General features: G+C 35.8%; 1 protein-coding gene across 7 annotated transcripts in view; it reads left to right on the top strand.

Annotated features, from left to right (window-relative positions):
• The first annotated feature begins 1162 nt into the window (after window positions 1–1162).
• Window positions 1163–16803, top strand: part of SUN1 (Sad1 and UNC84 domain containing 1) — a 70446-nt gene continuing 54805 nt past the window's right edge. For 2 of the 7 annotated variants that reach the window (XM_052000499.1, XM_052000463.1), the window contains exon 1: window positions 15478–15658. The gene's annotated coding sequence lies outside the window, so the exon portion shown is untranslated. Of the gene's footprint in view, window positions 1656–15474; window positions 15659–16803 lie in introns of those variants that run through there. The other 5 variants (XM_052000472.1, XM_052000481.1, XM_052000490.1 and 2 more) reach the window with 5 other exon arrangements.

The raw sequence follows: 16803 nt of genomic DNA, 5'->3' as shown, positions 1-16803 counted from the left end.
TCATTTTGTAGAAGACTTGAGTAAAAGAAAAAATGAAAGTGAAAAATAGCAATATCAGTTCTTTCTCTGGAGGTAGATAGCATCTTTCATCATTAATCCTTTGGGATTGTCTTGGATCACTATATTGCTGAGAATACCTAAGTCATTCATAGTTCTTAATTAAACAATATTGCTGTTAACTGTATATACAACAGTTCTGATTCTGTTCACTTCACTATGCATCAGTTCAAGTCTTTCCTTTTCATCATCCTGCTTGTCATTTCTTTTAGCTTTGTAATATTCCATTACAAACCACAGCTTGTTTAAGCATACCCCAATTGATTGCCATCCCTTTGATTTCCAATTTTTAGCCATTACAATAAGAACTGTCATAAATATTTTTGTAAAATAGGTCCTTTTCTCTTTTGAGGATCTCACCAGAAATTGTCGGATTAGTTCACAGCTCCACCAACAAGTATATTAGTAGTTTTCCCACATCTTCTTCAATATCTATCATTTTCCTTTTCTGTCATGTTATATCCACTCAGATAGATGTGAGGTGGTACCTCAGAGTTATTTTAATTTGTATTTTTCTGATCAATATTTAGAACATGTTTTCATATAACTATAGACAGCTTTGATTCCTTTGAAAACTGAGCATATCTTGTGATCGTTTATTTGAACAATGACTTGTATTTTTATAAATTTGACTCAGTGTTCTATATATTTGAGAAATAAGGCCTTTGTCAGAGATAATTGTTACAAAAATCTCCCCCCCCCCCAGTTTGCTGCCTTCCTTATAATTTTGGTTCCATTGATTTTATTATGTAAAAACCTTAATTTTATAAAATCAAAAGTTATCTATTTTATATTTTATAATGCTCTCTATATCTTCTTTGGTCATAAATTCTTTCCTTATTCATAAATTTGACAGATAATCTATTTCATACTCTCTTCATTTGCTTAAGAGTATCACCCTTTATATGTAAATTATGTACTCATTTTGATCTTATCTTGGAGATTGGCCAAATAGGAAACAATTAGCAAGGAAGGCACTGTAATTAAGAGGGGCCAAGGAAGACTTTCTGTTAGAGATAGGATTTTAGTTAGGATTTTAAAAAATAAGAAAAAGGAGACTGGCTGAGAGAAGGTAACTAATTTATTAGAGGGAGTACAGGAGGGAAAGAAGATCCAAACTCCTGTTTTAGTCTCCAAGGACAGGACTCTAACTTCAGCACCTGTCATCTAGCAGCCCCAGGGTTCGGGGTTTAAGGATCTCGAAAAGCGACAGCGGCGCGTTTTCCGATTGGCCCAATTCAGGCCCCGCCCTCTCAGGTAGGTCGACTTTAAATTGATCAAGAGCGGTCCTTATGAGGTTTCAGGGAGTGATCATCGGGACGATCCCTGTGCGTTTCTCCACAGCCCTCGAGCTTCAAGATTGGCCCGCGCCCGCGGCAGAGCTTCTCGGCCTCTTTTGGGTGAACCCGATTGGGCTGGAGGTGGGAGACGAAAGGATGGAAAGGTGTCAGAGAGAGAAGGGGGCGGGGAAGAGTGTAGGTGACGTTGCCAGGGGCGCGTGCTGGGCGTGACGGCATCTGCACGAGCCTCTAGGGGAGGTTTAGACCGGGGCGGCGGCGGCGGTGGCGGCAGCGGCAGTGGCAGCGGCGCGAGAGCAGGTGAGTGCCCAAGTGGGAGCGCGCGAGCGCGGGGCCCATCTTCTTCCCTCTGATTCCCCCACCCTCCGCCGGACCTCCTAGGGCAGAAAAGAGGCTGAGGTTTCTCCGGGGCCCACGGCTTTCTTCGACTCCTCCCGGGAAGGGCGAGGCCCGACCGCTGGCTCGTCTCTTGCTCCTCGGTCCCTTTCTCAGCGAGGATAGAGCAGGTTTTTCCCCTCCTCCACTATCCCGGGTTGGGAGGGACACGAGCTGGCCGGCTCGGGGCGGAGCTGGGTCCGGGCACCGCCCTCGCCGCTAACAGCCGCCGACTTGGCGCCACCGGCGGGTCCCCAAGAGGCTAGGGACTGAGTCTCAGCCGAGCGGAGGAGCGCTCTCCCAGGCCTCGGCCCGTCTCTCCTCTGTGCCTACCCCGGAGCCTGAGACCGCAAGAAGGGGGGGCGGGGGGAAAGGGAGAGAGGGCGGGGGAGAGGACGAGTATGCCCCTCCCCCGTCCTTATTTGCATCGCGGGTTAAGTGGTGGCCACGTGCGGCCGCGAGGCGTGGCTAGGCGTGGCTGGAACTGCATCCTGAGGACACCTCCCTGCAGCTTTTTTCGATTTAGTCTTATTTTTTTATTTATTTTTTGAAGGCTCCTCTTCTCAGAGCCTCCCTCCTTGGTCCCCCGCTGTTACTTTCCTACATCATAGTGAGGGTGTTGCTGAAGCTTTGCTCAGACCTTAGAACACCCCTCCCACCTCCCCTACCCTCTCGGGAGCTCGCTCTGTAAATATTTTATGGTGCTTAGCCAGGAGAACGTGAGCAGAAGGCGCGCCTCTGAGGGCCCTGGATTCTGCTTTCCTGGTTGTGGTCCTTGAATGCGGTATTTGGTCGTGCCTGCAGACATTTCATAGAAACTCCAAATTTGAGAATTGGAAGGCCAATTCATCCGATCAGGGATGAAAAGCATCCCAAATGTGACATATCCCACAAGGGACATCCGCCTCTACTTGAATAACTGCAAGGACTGGAAACCCACTACCTCCCAAAACAGGTCTTTCTAGTTTGGCAGTTCTAATGTTAAGAATTTTTTCCTTAACCTCAAATTTAAATTTTCTTCTAACTAAATCCATCCTTTGCTCTTGGAGTCAAATGGAACAGGTCTGATTCGTCCTTTTACATGACTGATCTTCAGGTACTTGAAAGATGATTATTTTGACTCTTCTCCCCACCCACTCTCCTTCCCCAATTCCCAATCTGCTTGGCATATCCCAGTTCTTCCATTTTATAAATTTGCTTTCAAGAAGTTAAGGATCTTCCTAGTCCTAGTGAATTGATATTTTTAAGGATTACTGATAGTTTTCAGAGGATAGATTTTATGAGGGTCCTTCAAGTGGTAGAATGTTAATATCTAGTTGTAATATGACAAAATTGCCATCATTTTTGTAATATGACAGAATTTGGAAGGTTATAGTTAAAAACTTACAAATTAAACATTGCCTTATCGATACCTCATTGAAAGCACTGCCATTCGGTTTTTCGGTATGGATTTTTAAAAATGATATATATCCAAGTGGTTGAGAGGTAGTTTGAGAATTAGATATGTCTTGCTTGCCACATACTGGTTATGTGCCACTGGGCAAGTCACATAGCCTCTCATTGTTTTAGACAGATTTTAAGAATTAATTGCAGAGATGATGCCCCCTTGGAGGAGTTTAATCTTTGGGAGTTCTCTATGCCAATTAAATCACATCTAATGCCCATTTATTAACTTTGGTTAGTTTGTCCTGGAGAATCTAAACCTAACCCTATCTCATTCAGCTGGTTCGAAGATTTTGGAGACCCTTCAAAGTTGTTCACTGACACTTTCAGTTATATCAAGGAAAGGTAATTTCTGTGACACCAATTTACTAAATCATCCAAAATGGAGATACTTTAATATGATGAAGAATAATAGTTTCAACACAGTGGAATTGAAGAGAAATATTAACCCTAGCTTTCTAAACTTATAGAATCTCCTGGAAATCTTTTTTCTGCCTTTGACACTTCAATCTACTATATACATTTCAGTCATTCATTTAATTAGTACTACAATATTTATATGTAAAATAAAATTTACATACAAAATAAAATTATATTTTAGGATCTTCTGGGAAATCTAGAATCTAAATTTGGAATTCTATATCTCTACAATCTGATCTAATTTTACAATTTTCTTCATATATTTCCTTGACTGTTTACTCAAACTTAATTATCAATCTTTACCTCTATGTGTTTGTGTAAGACACCTCTCCTTCCTAGAATGTGTTTCCCTCTCTTCCAACCTTCTTAAAATCATTATCTTTTTCATTCTGCAAGATGTCACTGATCTCTATCCTGTTCTCTTCTGCTCCTTAAGTCCAATTCCCTTGTTACTTACCTCAAAGTGCCCTTGGAATTCACAGATAGAGATAACTTTGTCAGTACAAAGACTGGGTAGATCAAGAAAAACATGGAAATAGAGGCAGTTGGACTAGCTTTTAAAAAACTGGTAAGATTTATTGTCATATGGTCAAAGGGCATTGTCAGGAAAATTTCCAGAAGTTCAAATTGGCTGAAGTGTAGAATAGAAAACGGAGATGAGACTTCTGTGTGTCACACTCTTTTGAAAGTATACCAGATTTGTGGCATGCTAAAATAAATACTAGCATTACATCCCTATTCAGGGTTTGATGGCAGTGAATTAGGGAGTTGCGTGGCTGATGAAACAGGAATTGTTGCAGTCTAAATGTCTATTGTACAACATCAGGATTTTTGTATATTTCTGTGACAGACCATGTTGAGGGTGCAACTGTGGACTTGAAATAGAGCTATTCTTTTGTGATCTTGAATTCACTTGGGAGCCCTTATTCAGGGCATATGGTTAGTTTGTAACTTGGCAAAGTCATGGAATTCTTCCTAGGGAATTTAGCAAAAGTATGTGTAGAATCGTTTACTAAAAGGATTCTTCTTATTTTTCTGTCTTCTTTCTTTTTTAGTTTATTTTTAATGCTGAATTTTCCACCTCCTCCCCTAATTGAGAAGGCAAAAAAAACACAATCTATTACAGATATGCAGTCATGAAAAATAAATTGCCACAATAACCGAAGTTGTGGGGAGAGAGGGAATGGGTGAATGAGAAGGTGGGTAGAAGAAAAAAAAAAAGTACACTTAAAAATCTGCAGCAGGAATCCATAATCTTTCTATCTGGAGATGGGTGGTATGTTTTACCAAGAGTTCTTTGGAATTGTGGTTTTGTCATTGTGTCAGTCAGAGTTCCTAAGTCTTTCAGAGTTTATTATCTTTTTAAATTTTCTTTAACAACAATATTGCTAACAATACATATTGTTAGCAATATTTAATAATATTGTTATTAAAGAGATTAATTTAATATAGGGCACCTTTATACTATTTATTTACTTGCTGAAGCAGTAGGAATCAAAACTTAAGCAAAGTGACTTCTGGAGCCAAGGTTTTGCCTTGTGTGATTCTGGGTGAATCATAAAGAAGTTTGCAGAACTTAAAGCCTATATAAATATGAGTTGTTATTATTTTTATTGCTTATTATTATCCTGCTACTAAGGCAGTTATGAAGAATTTTGTCCAAAGGGTTATAAAACTATACATATCCTTTGATCCAGCAATACTGCTACTAGGTCTATATTCCAGAGAAATTTTTTTTTTTTTTTTAAAGGTGGGAGGTACCTATCAGAATAGCTGAACAAGTTGTGGTATATGATCATAATGGAATATTACTATGCTATAAAGAATGGTGAGCAGTCTGGCTTCAGAAAAGCCTGTAAAGACTTAGAATGAATTGATGTAAAGTGAAGTAAGTAGAATTAGGAGGACATTGTATACAGTAGCAGCAATACTGTATGATCATCTGTGAATGACTTGATTATTTTCAACAATATAGTTATCCACAATAGTTCTAAAGGACTCATGATGAAAAATTTTATCCATTTCTAAAGAAACAGCTAAGTCTGAATGCCACTATAAGCACTTTCTCAGAGAGGGCAAAAGTAAGGGAGGGAGGAAGGGAAAAAATTTGGAATTCAAAATGTTTTTAAAATGAATGTTAAAAATTGTCTTTACATGTAGTTAAAGGAAAATAAGAGATATATTTTTAAAAATTGCCTATGAAGTCACTACATTATGGTAGTAATAATAGTGACAAATTGAAGCCATTCTTTTATTTGTTCCCTGTGTCAGGATCTACTGCTACAAACTTGTGTACGGAAAATGGAATAGAAAGAGTACTGGACTTGGAGATTCTGGCCCTGCTGGATAATAGGTCTGTGTTAACATCTGTAAACTGGTCTCTTCATCTCTTAAGTGGGGATGACAATAAAATCATGTCACAGGGTCACCATAGGGAAAACTCCTTAAAGTACTAGATAAGTATGAGCTATTAGTATAAGCTAGTAATGGATAGATGCTGGTAGAGTGTTTGCCTGTGTCATAATTATTTCCATGTTATAGTTGCCTTACAGCATTTAAGTAGATTCATTAATTGGCTTTGCAGTGTTTTAAATATATGTAAATCATGCTTATTAAGTTGCATTTTTCCCCTGATATTCACAATTTTGTTATATAGATTATTGAAAGGGAAGGGAAGAATTGAGTTAAATAAATATTAAATGCTTTTGAATTTTGTGCTAAATAATATACCTTAATAATATGCATTTTATCAACTCAGACAAGTAGTTCTTTTTTTAATAATAGCTTTTTATTTTCAAAATACATGCAAAGGTAGTTTTCATCATTCACCCTTGCAAAATCTTGTGTTCCAAATTTTTCTTCCTCCTTCCATACTTCCCTCTTTCCCCTAGACAACAAGCAGTCTAATATAGGTTAATAAATGATGTGCAAGTCTTTTAAACATTTCCACAATTATCATGCTGCACAAGAAAAATCATATCAAAAAGGGGGGAAATTGAGTAAGAAAAAACCAAGCAAGCAAACAACAAAAAAAGGTGAAAATACTATGGTATGATCCATGTTCAATCCCCCCAGTATTCTTTCTGGATGCAGATGGCTGTCTCCATCACAAGTCTTTTGGAATTGGCCAATAGACTTGTTGAAAAGAGCCAAGTCCATTACAATTGATCATCACTTATTTTTCTTGTTGTTGTGTACAATGTTCTCTTAGTTCTACTCATTTCACTTTGCATCATTTCATGTAGGAAATCTCCAGGCTTTTTAGAAATCATCCTGATGATTGTTTTTTATAGAACAATAATATTCGATAACATTCATATATCAGAACTCATTTAGCTGTTCTCCAACTGATGGTTATCCACTCAGTTTCCAGTTTCTTGCCACTACAAAAAGGGCTGATACAAATATTTTTGCACAGGTGGATTCTTTTTCCTTTTTTATGATCTCTTTGAGATACAGTCCCAGTGGAGACACTGCTGAATCAAATGGTATGCACAGTTTGATAGTCCTTTGTGCATAATTCCAAATTGGACAAGTAGTTCTTTTTTTTAAATTTTATTTTATTATTATTTTTTTAATATTTTATTTTATTTTATAATAACTTTATATTGACAGAATCCATGCCAGGGTAATTTTTTTTACAACATTATCCCTTGCACTTGATTCTATTCCAATTTTTCCCCTCCCTCCCTCCACCCCCTCCCCTAGATGGCAAGCAGTCCTATATATGTTAGATATGTTGCAGTATATATCCTAGATATATAAACATCAATATATGTTTGCAGAACTGAACAGTTCTCTTGTTGCACAGGGAGAATTGGATTCAGAAGGTAAAAATAACCCGGGAAGAAAAACAAAAATGCAAATAGTTCACATTCGTTTCCCAGTGTTCTTTCTTTGGGTGTAGCTGCTTCTGTCCATCATTTATCAATTGAAACTCAGGTCTCTTTGTCAAAGAAATCCACTTCCATCAGAATACATCCTCATACAATATCGTTGTCGAAGTGTATAATGATCACCTGGTTATGCTCATTTCATTTAGCATCAGTTCATGTAAGTCTCTTCAAGCCTCTCTGTATTCATCCTGTTGGTCATTTCTTACAGAACAATAATATTCCATAACATTCATATACCACAATTTACCCAGCCATTCTCCAATTAATGGGCATCCATTCAATTTCCAGTTTCTAGCCACTACAAACAGGGCTGCCACAAACATTTTGGCACATATAGTGGACAAGTAGTTCTTAAGATAAATTCAGAAAAGTTTTTTTTAATTCAAAATATTCCAAACATATCACTTTCTTTGGCAAATATTTATTAAAGGCCTACTTTAATAATGCATGAAACCATGCATGATGACTAATGGAAGTACAAAAAGACCAATATATCCTTGAAAGTTAAGACACAATCATAAATAACTATAGTCTAACATACAGGTATTGGAGAGCTAGAAGTAAAGTGCTGAGAAGTCAGAGAACAAAGAGATCCATTAGAGGTCTAGGCAGTGTATTTGCTCCTTTGGGAGGAATGCCTGTAATAGCCTCAGACATGGAATAAGTGTCTGAAGTCTGCAGGGGCTTTCTTGCTCACTGAACAATTCCCTTGCTGTTGACCTACTTGTACTGAAGTAAGTCTTTGCTTCCAACAACCTGAAGCATATGTGTTAAATGGCAATTTTATGACCCTTTTACTGAGAACACATAACACATGGAACAATCCAAAGATCACTGGCTCTGAAATTAAAGGACATGGGTTCAAATCTTCCCTTACCACCTATGTGATCTTAGCTACTCACTTTAACCTCTCCAACCCTGTTTTTCTTCTTTAAATTGAGAGGATTGGACTTGATGGTTGGAGGCATCTTCCAACTTTAGAGCTATAGTTCTACATACATACTACACACATACTTATAATCCTCTCCAAATAATGATTCTTTGAGTAATCACAGATAAGGGGGATAGATTTAAAGTCCCTAAGGTCAAATCACATGTTTGGCCACTTGTCAGAGATAATAATAGTTATTTATATAATAATATATATTTTTATTATATAATATGTTTATGTATTATGCAAAATATAATTTATATTTTAAAGCTTGCAAAGGGCTTTATAAATATTATCTCAGAGCCTAATGACAACCTATGAAAGAAGTACTACAGATATTATTATCTCCCTTTAACTCAGAAGACTAAGTCATTTACACAGGAAATGTTAGAGATGTGAATTTAGGTTTTCTTGCTTCTAATTCATATGCTCCCTGTTTCTGGGAAAAGAGACAACACTTACGTGATGGGAGGAACAGTGCTTATATAGTTACAAGATCTACTTTAAATTCTTGTTTTGACACTAGCTATAGGGACCATGGGTAAATCACTTTACTCTTTGGACCTCAGTATCTTCATCCATAAAACAACATTCTTGTTTCTTTTCTCATAGGATTGTTATGAAAACATTTTGGAGTTTATGTAATACTGACTTATCTTTTGTCTACCTTGTATTTGCCAAGCACTTTACCTTGCTACTGTAGAATGACTTTGGCCAGTTTAATATCACCAATGGCTTAACTAGCATAGAAACTAGTGCCATATAGCTTACCAGATGCCCTGAGTGTAGAATTTCCAGATGTCACTTCTCAAAGGTAATTCCTGTGTATCAGTACTTGTGTCTTAAGCTTAACTTCCTTAAGTATGTGTTTACTCAAAGGTCATACAACTGACTGTTACTGATAGACCTTGGGCTACAACCCAGGTCATTTGTATTTTATTCAAGGGTACATAATGAAAACTAAAGTAAGGGAAGACTGGAAGGGTAATTTGGAACCAGATTGTGAAAGGACCTTGAGTGTCAGACTGAGGAGTTTGGATTGAGTCTGCTTGTCTCTCTCTTTTTTAAATTAAAGGTTTTTAATTTTCAAAAGATATGCATGGATAATTTTTCAACATTAGCCTTTGCAAAACCTTGTGTTCCAATTCCCACTCCGCTCTTTCCTTATCTCCTCTCCTAGATAGCAAGTAATCAAATATATGTTAAACATGGTAAAAATATATGTTAAATCCAATATATGCATACAAATTATCTTGCTGCACAAGAAAAATCAAATCAAAAAGGAAAAAAATGCCCTTTGTCTTTTTAATTTGTTTTATTTTATTTTTTGTTGTTGTTGAGGCAATTGGGGTTAAGTGACTTGCCCAGGGTCACACAGCCAGGAAGTGTAAGTGTTTGAGACCGGATTTGAATTCAGGTCCTCCTGACTTCAGGCCTGGTGCCCTTTCTCTTTTTTTATGTTGTTTTTTAATTTTTCCAAATACATGCAAAGAAAGTTTTCAACATTCACTTTTGCAAAACTTTGTGTTCAAAAATTTTTCTCCCTTCCTCTCCCTTTTCTTCTCCCCTATAAAGCAAGCAATCTAATAAAGGTTAAATATGTGCAATTTTTCCTAAACATATTCCCATATTTGTCATCTGTGCAAGAAAAATCAGATCAAAAGGGTAAAAAGAAAACACAAAGAAAAAATTCAAGTAAACAACAATAAAATGCTTTGATCCACATTCAGTCTTCATAATTCTTTCTGAATGTAAATGGATCTTTCCATTGAATTGCTTTGAATAGCCTCATTATTGAAAAGAGCCAAGTCCATCACAGTTGATCATCATCTAATCTTGTTGCTATGTACAATGTTCTCTTAGTTCTACTCACTTCACTAAGCATCAGTTTGTGTAAGTCTTTCCATGGCTTTTCTGAAATCAGCCTGCTTAACATTTCTTATTCTACTACATTCAAATATTCATTCCATACTTTCTCATACTATATTTATTCATGCATTCCCCAACTGATGGGCAACCATTCAATTTCCTTGCCACTCCAGAAAGGGCTGCTATAAACATTTTTGCACATGTGGGTCCTTTTCCCTTTTTTATGAGCTCTTTGGAATACAGGCCCAGTAGAGACACTCCAGGATCTAAGTAGACGCATCATTTTATAATCTTTTGGGCATAATTCCAAGTTGTATTCCAGAATGGTTGGATCAGTTCACAACTCCACCAACAATGTATTAGTGTTTCAGTTTTTCCAAATCCCCTCCAACATTTATCATTATCTTTTCCTGTCATTAGCCAAAATTAGAAGTGTGAAGTTATTTTTCCTTTATCAACAAAACTCCTGAAAAAGTTATCTCTACCTTCTCTTTTCTTATCACTTTTTAATCCTTTGCAATCTACATTTCATCCTTATTACTGAAACAATTATTGCCTGAAAAAATTCTTTCCATAATTACTTGTGATTTTTTAATTACAAAATTGATCTCTTTTCAGTCCTCATTCTTGACTGATCTGCTATAGTTGATATTCATCATCCTTTCCTTCTACCTGACACTTTCCTCAGTATTCTCTATTCGATCCTGTTTTTCCTTCTTTGCAGTTTCATCATCTAGATGATTAAATGTAAGTATTCCCCAAAGCTCTGGCCTAGGTTCTTTTCTTTTCTCTATATTTACTGTCTTGGTGACCTCATCAACTTTTATGGGATTAATTATTAGAAGGTAACATTTTAAATTGAGCCTTGAAGCAAACAGGATTTTAAGAGGCAGAAGTGAAGTGCATTCCAGACATGGAGAATATCCAGTGTGAAGATAGGGAGATGGAAGATGAAATGTTGTGTGTGATAAAGCTGTGTAGTATTGTTCAACTATAGATTTCATAGAGTTATCATTTCAAAAGAGTAGAAAGTTAGAATAGGACGAGCTTATGAAGAGCTGCAAATGTCAACCAGAAGTTTATATTTGATTCTGAAGATAACAGGGAACTACTGGCATTTATAAAATAAGGGAGCTGTTTGTGACATGATCAGAGGAAGTGGAGGATAGTTTAAAGTGGGGAAGGTTGTGGGGCAGGGAAAATTGTTAGAAAGTTCTTGAATCTATGAGTTTGAACCATGATAATGAGTATGCGAATGGAGAGAAAGGAATTTATAAGATGTGGAGGTAGAAATGACAAAATTGGACAACTGATTGGATATTACCTCTATGTATTAATGGCTGCTTATAAATAAATAAATTTCTATAAATATTTTGAATTATTTTCTTTGAGTTGAGTTCAGTCAAAAAAGAGAGAAAGAGAATAGGCATTTAGATAGTGCTTGTTTTTGATGGAGAAGGCTGTTATACTGATTTTTATGAATTGTTTCCACAAAATTCTGGCTAATCAAAAGAAGACCAACCTAGCAGAGTTTCTAGAAATTTATTTATTTTTTATTAAACTTTTTATTTACAGAGCATATGCATGGGTAGTTTTTCCAACATTGACCCTTGCAAAACCTTTTCTTCTAAATTTTCCCCTTCTCCTCTCCCCCCTCCCCTACATGGCAGGTAATTTAACACATGTTAAATATGTTGAAATATATGTTAGATCCAATATATGTATACATGTTTATTCAGTTATCTTGTTGCACAAGAAAAATCAAATCAAGAAGGAAGAAAAAGAAAAACTGAGAAAAAAAAACAATGCAAGCAAATAATAACAGAAAGAATGAGAATGCTATGTTGTATTCCACGCTCAATTCCCACAGTCCTCTTTCTGGGTGTAGGTGGCTCTTTTTGTCACTGAACAAGTGGAACTGGTTTGAATCATCTCATTGTTGAAAAGAGCCATGTCTATCAGAATTGAGTGTTGTATAGTCTTCTTGTTGCCATGTATAATGATCTCTTGGTTCTGCCTATTTCACTTAGCATCAGTTCATGTAAATCTCTCCAGGCCTCTTTGAAATCATCCTTCTGGTCCTTTCTTACAGAACAATAATATTCCATAACATTTCATATACCATTCAGCCATTCTTCAACTGATGGGCATCCACTCAGTTTCCATTTTCTTGTCACTACAAAAAGGGCTGCCACAAACAGTTTTGTACATGTGGGGGTCCTTTTCCCTCCTTTAAGATCTCTTTGGGATATAATTTCAATAGAAACACTGCTGGGTCAAAGGATATGCATAATTTGATAACTTTTTGATTACAGTTCCAAATTGTTCTCCAGAATGGTTGGATTCGTTCACAGTTCCACCAATAATGCATCAGTGTCCCAGTTTTCCTACATCCCCTCCAACATTCATTATCTTTTCCTGTCATAGCCAATTTGACAGGTGTGTAGTGGTATCTCAAGAGTTGTCTTAATTTGCATTTCTCTAATCAATAGTGAGTTGAGTTTCTAGAAATTTAGTAACATTCTCTTCAGGGTGAAAATTTTTCCCTTTTCCCCTCTTCAAAACTGAGTCATTTATTTTTGAAGAAGACCATGACATGCAGTGAATTTGATTTAAATGAGGAAGGACTGTACAAGGTCACTTGCCTCACTTTCCCCTCAAATCATCTGGATCCTGTGGCCAGACATAGGTCAGGATGACTGGAGATGACCCTGAATGCAGTGGGAGACCGTGGCCTTTATTTTTTTTTTTCTTTTTTCTTTTTCCTGAGGCAATTGGGGTTAAGTGATTTGCCCAAGATCACACCGCTAGGAAGTGTGAAGTGTTAAGTGTCTGAGACCAAATTTGAACTGAGGTCCTCCTGACTTCAGGGCTGGTGCTCTTATTCAGGGTCCTCAAACTATGGCCTGCGGGCCAGATGCAGCAGCTGAGGACATTTACCCCCCTCACCTAGGGCTATGAAGTTTCTTTATTTAAAGGCCCACAAAACAAAGTTTTTGTTTTTTCTATAGTCCATCCCTCCAACAGTCTGAGGGACAGTGAACTGGCCCCCTATTTAAAAAGTTTGAGGACCCCTACAACTAGCTGCCTGCTCAACCTTGGTCTTTTTAAGGTAAGGTCTTCAACAGGTCTTAAATTGACTGAGGCCACACCCATTCATTAATTAAGGCTAGGTGTAACAATTGAGGCAAAGAATCGCCTCTTTCAACTAGTAAAAAAAAAAAAAAAAAATCTAAATAAATAAACTGGGAGGGGAAGATCCTCAGGGTTTCTATTTCTAATACAGTATTGAATAATGGAGGTGATAAGGGACAGCCTCTGCTTTATTCTTGATTATGCCGGTAGTTTATTTCCATTACAGATAATGCTTGCTGATGGTTTTAGATGTATATTATTTATTTTAAGGTAAGCTCCATTCCCATGCTCTCTAATGTTTTTAATAGGAGTGGATGTTGTATTTTGTCAAAAGCCTCTTCTGCTTCTATTTGAGATAATCATATGATTTTAGTTGATTTTGTTATTGATATGGTTACTTATGCTTAGAGTTTTCTTAATTTTGAACCTACATTGATGGTATAATTCCTGGTATATTGAGTCATAGAAGAGTTGAGATGTGTCTCATCTGAGGGAGAACCTGATCCAGTATTCTAATAGTCTCTAACTTTATTGGCTTATCATAGTATGTACAAAACAGTGTGTTAGGTACTAGCGAAGATGCAACTGGGTATTTTTCAAAAAAAAAAAAAAATGACTTAAATGGCTAGGGACCACAGAAAATTATTGTATATTTTTATTCATTGTTGTTGAAAAAAATGTTGCTGGGGCAATCTTAGCTGGGAATGATACTTAAAAAAAAAAAAAAAAAAAAACCAGAATGTTTTGTAAAGGTTTTCATTATGGTAAGATTTTTACACTCTTAACAATTTAGTTCTGAAGCATATACAATAAAATTTTTAGTACTGGATTTTTCCATAGCGCATATCTATGTAAACACACACACACACACACACACACACACAGACATGTTGCATATTACTGTTTATTGAGGATATTGTTTGATTGCTCTGATTTTACTATAGTTAAATAATCCTGCAGTAAGAGGAAGTGGGATTTTACTGAAAAGATCTTAGGAAATTTATCACTTGGACATGTAAGCATGTGTTTAAATTATTTTAAGATAAGTTTTATTTTTCCTTAAAAGTAGTATAACTTGGAGCTTTTTATACATTGTAAATATGTCCCACCTTTCTTTTTGTCTTGTTCCTTCAGATGAAAAAGTCTGGATTTGTGCATTGTATGGACTGAACCTAAAAATTTCCAAATCATATGCTTCAAAAGGGGAATTTAGCTAGTATGAATATGGTTCTGAATGGTTAACTCATTGTGGGAGATTATTAGTTTGTCTCTAAGGGTTATTTCTATTTTCCTGGAGAGAAAAAGTAGTAGTGGAAGAGGTAAAAAGAATGAGACTTAGTCTTAGAAGATTTTGAATTTTGTCTATGACACTATTAACAAGTCATACAAATCATTTCTCTCTTCAGGTTTGTTTCCTAATCTATTAAATGGTGATAGTAATTCTTACGGTCCATATCAAGCTCATTGGATTATAACAATCAAATGGAAACCTTGAAGTATTATATAAGTATTTCTTGTTTCTCTCTGACAGAATGAACAACAAATTAACATTTTTTCTAAACCAACATTGTTTTACTTCCTTCAGATGTTTTCTATATGTAAATTAAATCTAATTTAGTTAGTTGAAGGGCAGTTATTTTCCATGTTAGATAGAAAAAAAAATTAAATGGTTAATTTAGCCTTTAATACAAGCTTAAAAGGGGGAAAGAATATAATCTTAATTCTAAATTATTAAAAATTATAATAAGTTGTGTAATTTATATAAAAGAACTAGATTTTATATTTTATATATGATCATATTTGAAATGGAAATATAAATGAAGCTCATTTTATGGAAACTGCTATCTTTGTTCCCTAAATTATATGACTAAGATTAGATTCTAGTTTATCCATGTGAAACTTTGGGCAAATTTGAGAGGAAATTAATGGGTTAAATATCTGTGGGCTGGCTAAAACTGCACTGTCCAATAAGTTTAAAGACTCCCTCTGACTGACAGTTGGTGCTTAGAGAGGCTGGATCAGATTAGTCCTGGCTTCGGGCTTTGTTGAGACTGGGAAGCCATTTTAGGATTCTTTGGTGTGGAAGCGAAAACATTGTGCTGTCAACTTGCAAACTTCCCTCTTGGAGAATCGGTTTGTGTGCTTGCGAAACTTTTGGAATATAATCATGATGATATGTAAGAGTGCTCTCAGCAGGTGATCTGACAGTGGATCCTGGAACTTTGAATAAAGAGGTTTGATATATTTATTGTCATATTGAATTGTAATAAAGAGACTAATCTTCGTGCTTTCTAGGCATGTTTTAAATAAGACCGATTTTCTTTTTGGTCATTTTATTTGCTTTCATATATGCTGTAGTAGTAAGCTATTAGAGCACTACTCTGTTACCTAAAGTGGCCAATTGAGATATATTTTTGGCAAGTTCAGTTTCAATTTAACTTTAAAGGTTTCTTCTATGGGTGAAATTGTGTATCTGTTTTTATTTTTTCCCCCACTTAATAAGTGACAAAGTTTATTATTAGTGACCTATTGTAACTAGCCTAAATGTTCTTAGACCTTCTGAATAAATTGCAACTTTTTAATGCTTGGTGAAGTTTTCCATCATTTTCTGGATAGTGTTTGTTTACAGTGTTGAAAATTTGTGTTATTTGTCATTTTTGAAGTAAGACATTTATTGCTTTTTCCCATTATATTTTCAAAACTGATTTAATGATGCTATAATCTGTTAAATGCCAAATTTTATTTATTGTGGTCCCATTTAATTATTTTAGTTTATAATGTAGGCTTGAAACATGTGGTTGTATAACTTATCATTTTGAGGATACTTTGATGTGTATCATTTTTTAAACTGTTAAGTTCAACAGTGCTTAGATCTGAATAGAAAACAGATTGTGTATGATATGTTATTTTGGTTTCATAACAAACATTAAAATTGTTATATTGTCATTTTCAGCCATGAATAAACAATCTTTTGAAGAAGAAAAACTCTTAGTATATTCCACCTTAAAAGTTAAGAGAAAAAATTTATATTATGCTGTAAAATTCTTGAGAACTCTTTAAAAATACTTTAAGTTTGAAACTGACATTTGTCTGTCAATAATGAAATAGCATACTGATTTATTGATATTGTGTTAATTATTTTTGGGGTTGTTGACCTTAATTGTACTAAGTATCAATAAAACAACTTAGATGAGACCAAATGCATTTTTTCTTGCAACTTTTATGTTCATTGTAACAGTAATGTTTTTTCGTGTATGAAAATGATACTACTGATGCACAATTTGTAAGTTGTGGTAGAAGATGCAAATGTTAAATTTTAATCTTGCTATGAAACCAAAATAGTATAAAGTTCCTGTCTTTCATCCACTTATTTATCAAA

Source organism: Antechinus flavipes, chromosome 1, assembly GCF_016432865.1.
Source record: "Antechinus flavipes isolate AdamAnt ecotype Samford, QLD, Australia chromosome 1, AdamAnt_v2, whole genome shotgun sequence".
NCBI lineage: Eukaryota > Metazoa > Chordata > Mammalia > Dasyuromorphia > Dasyuridae > Antechinus > Antechinus flavipes.
This window is presented reverse-complemented; position numbering and strand designations above follow the sequence as displayed.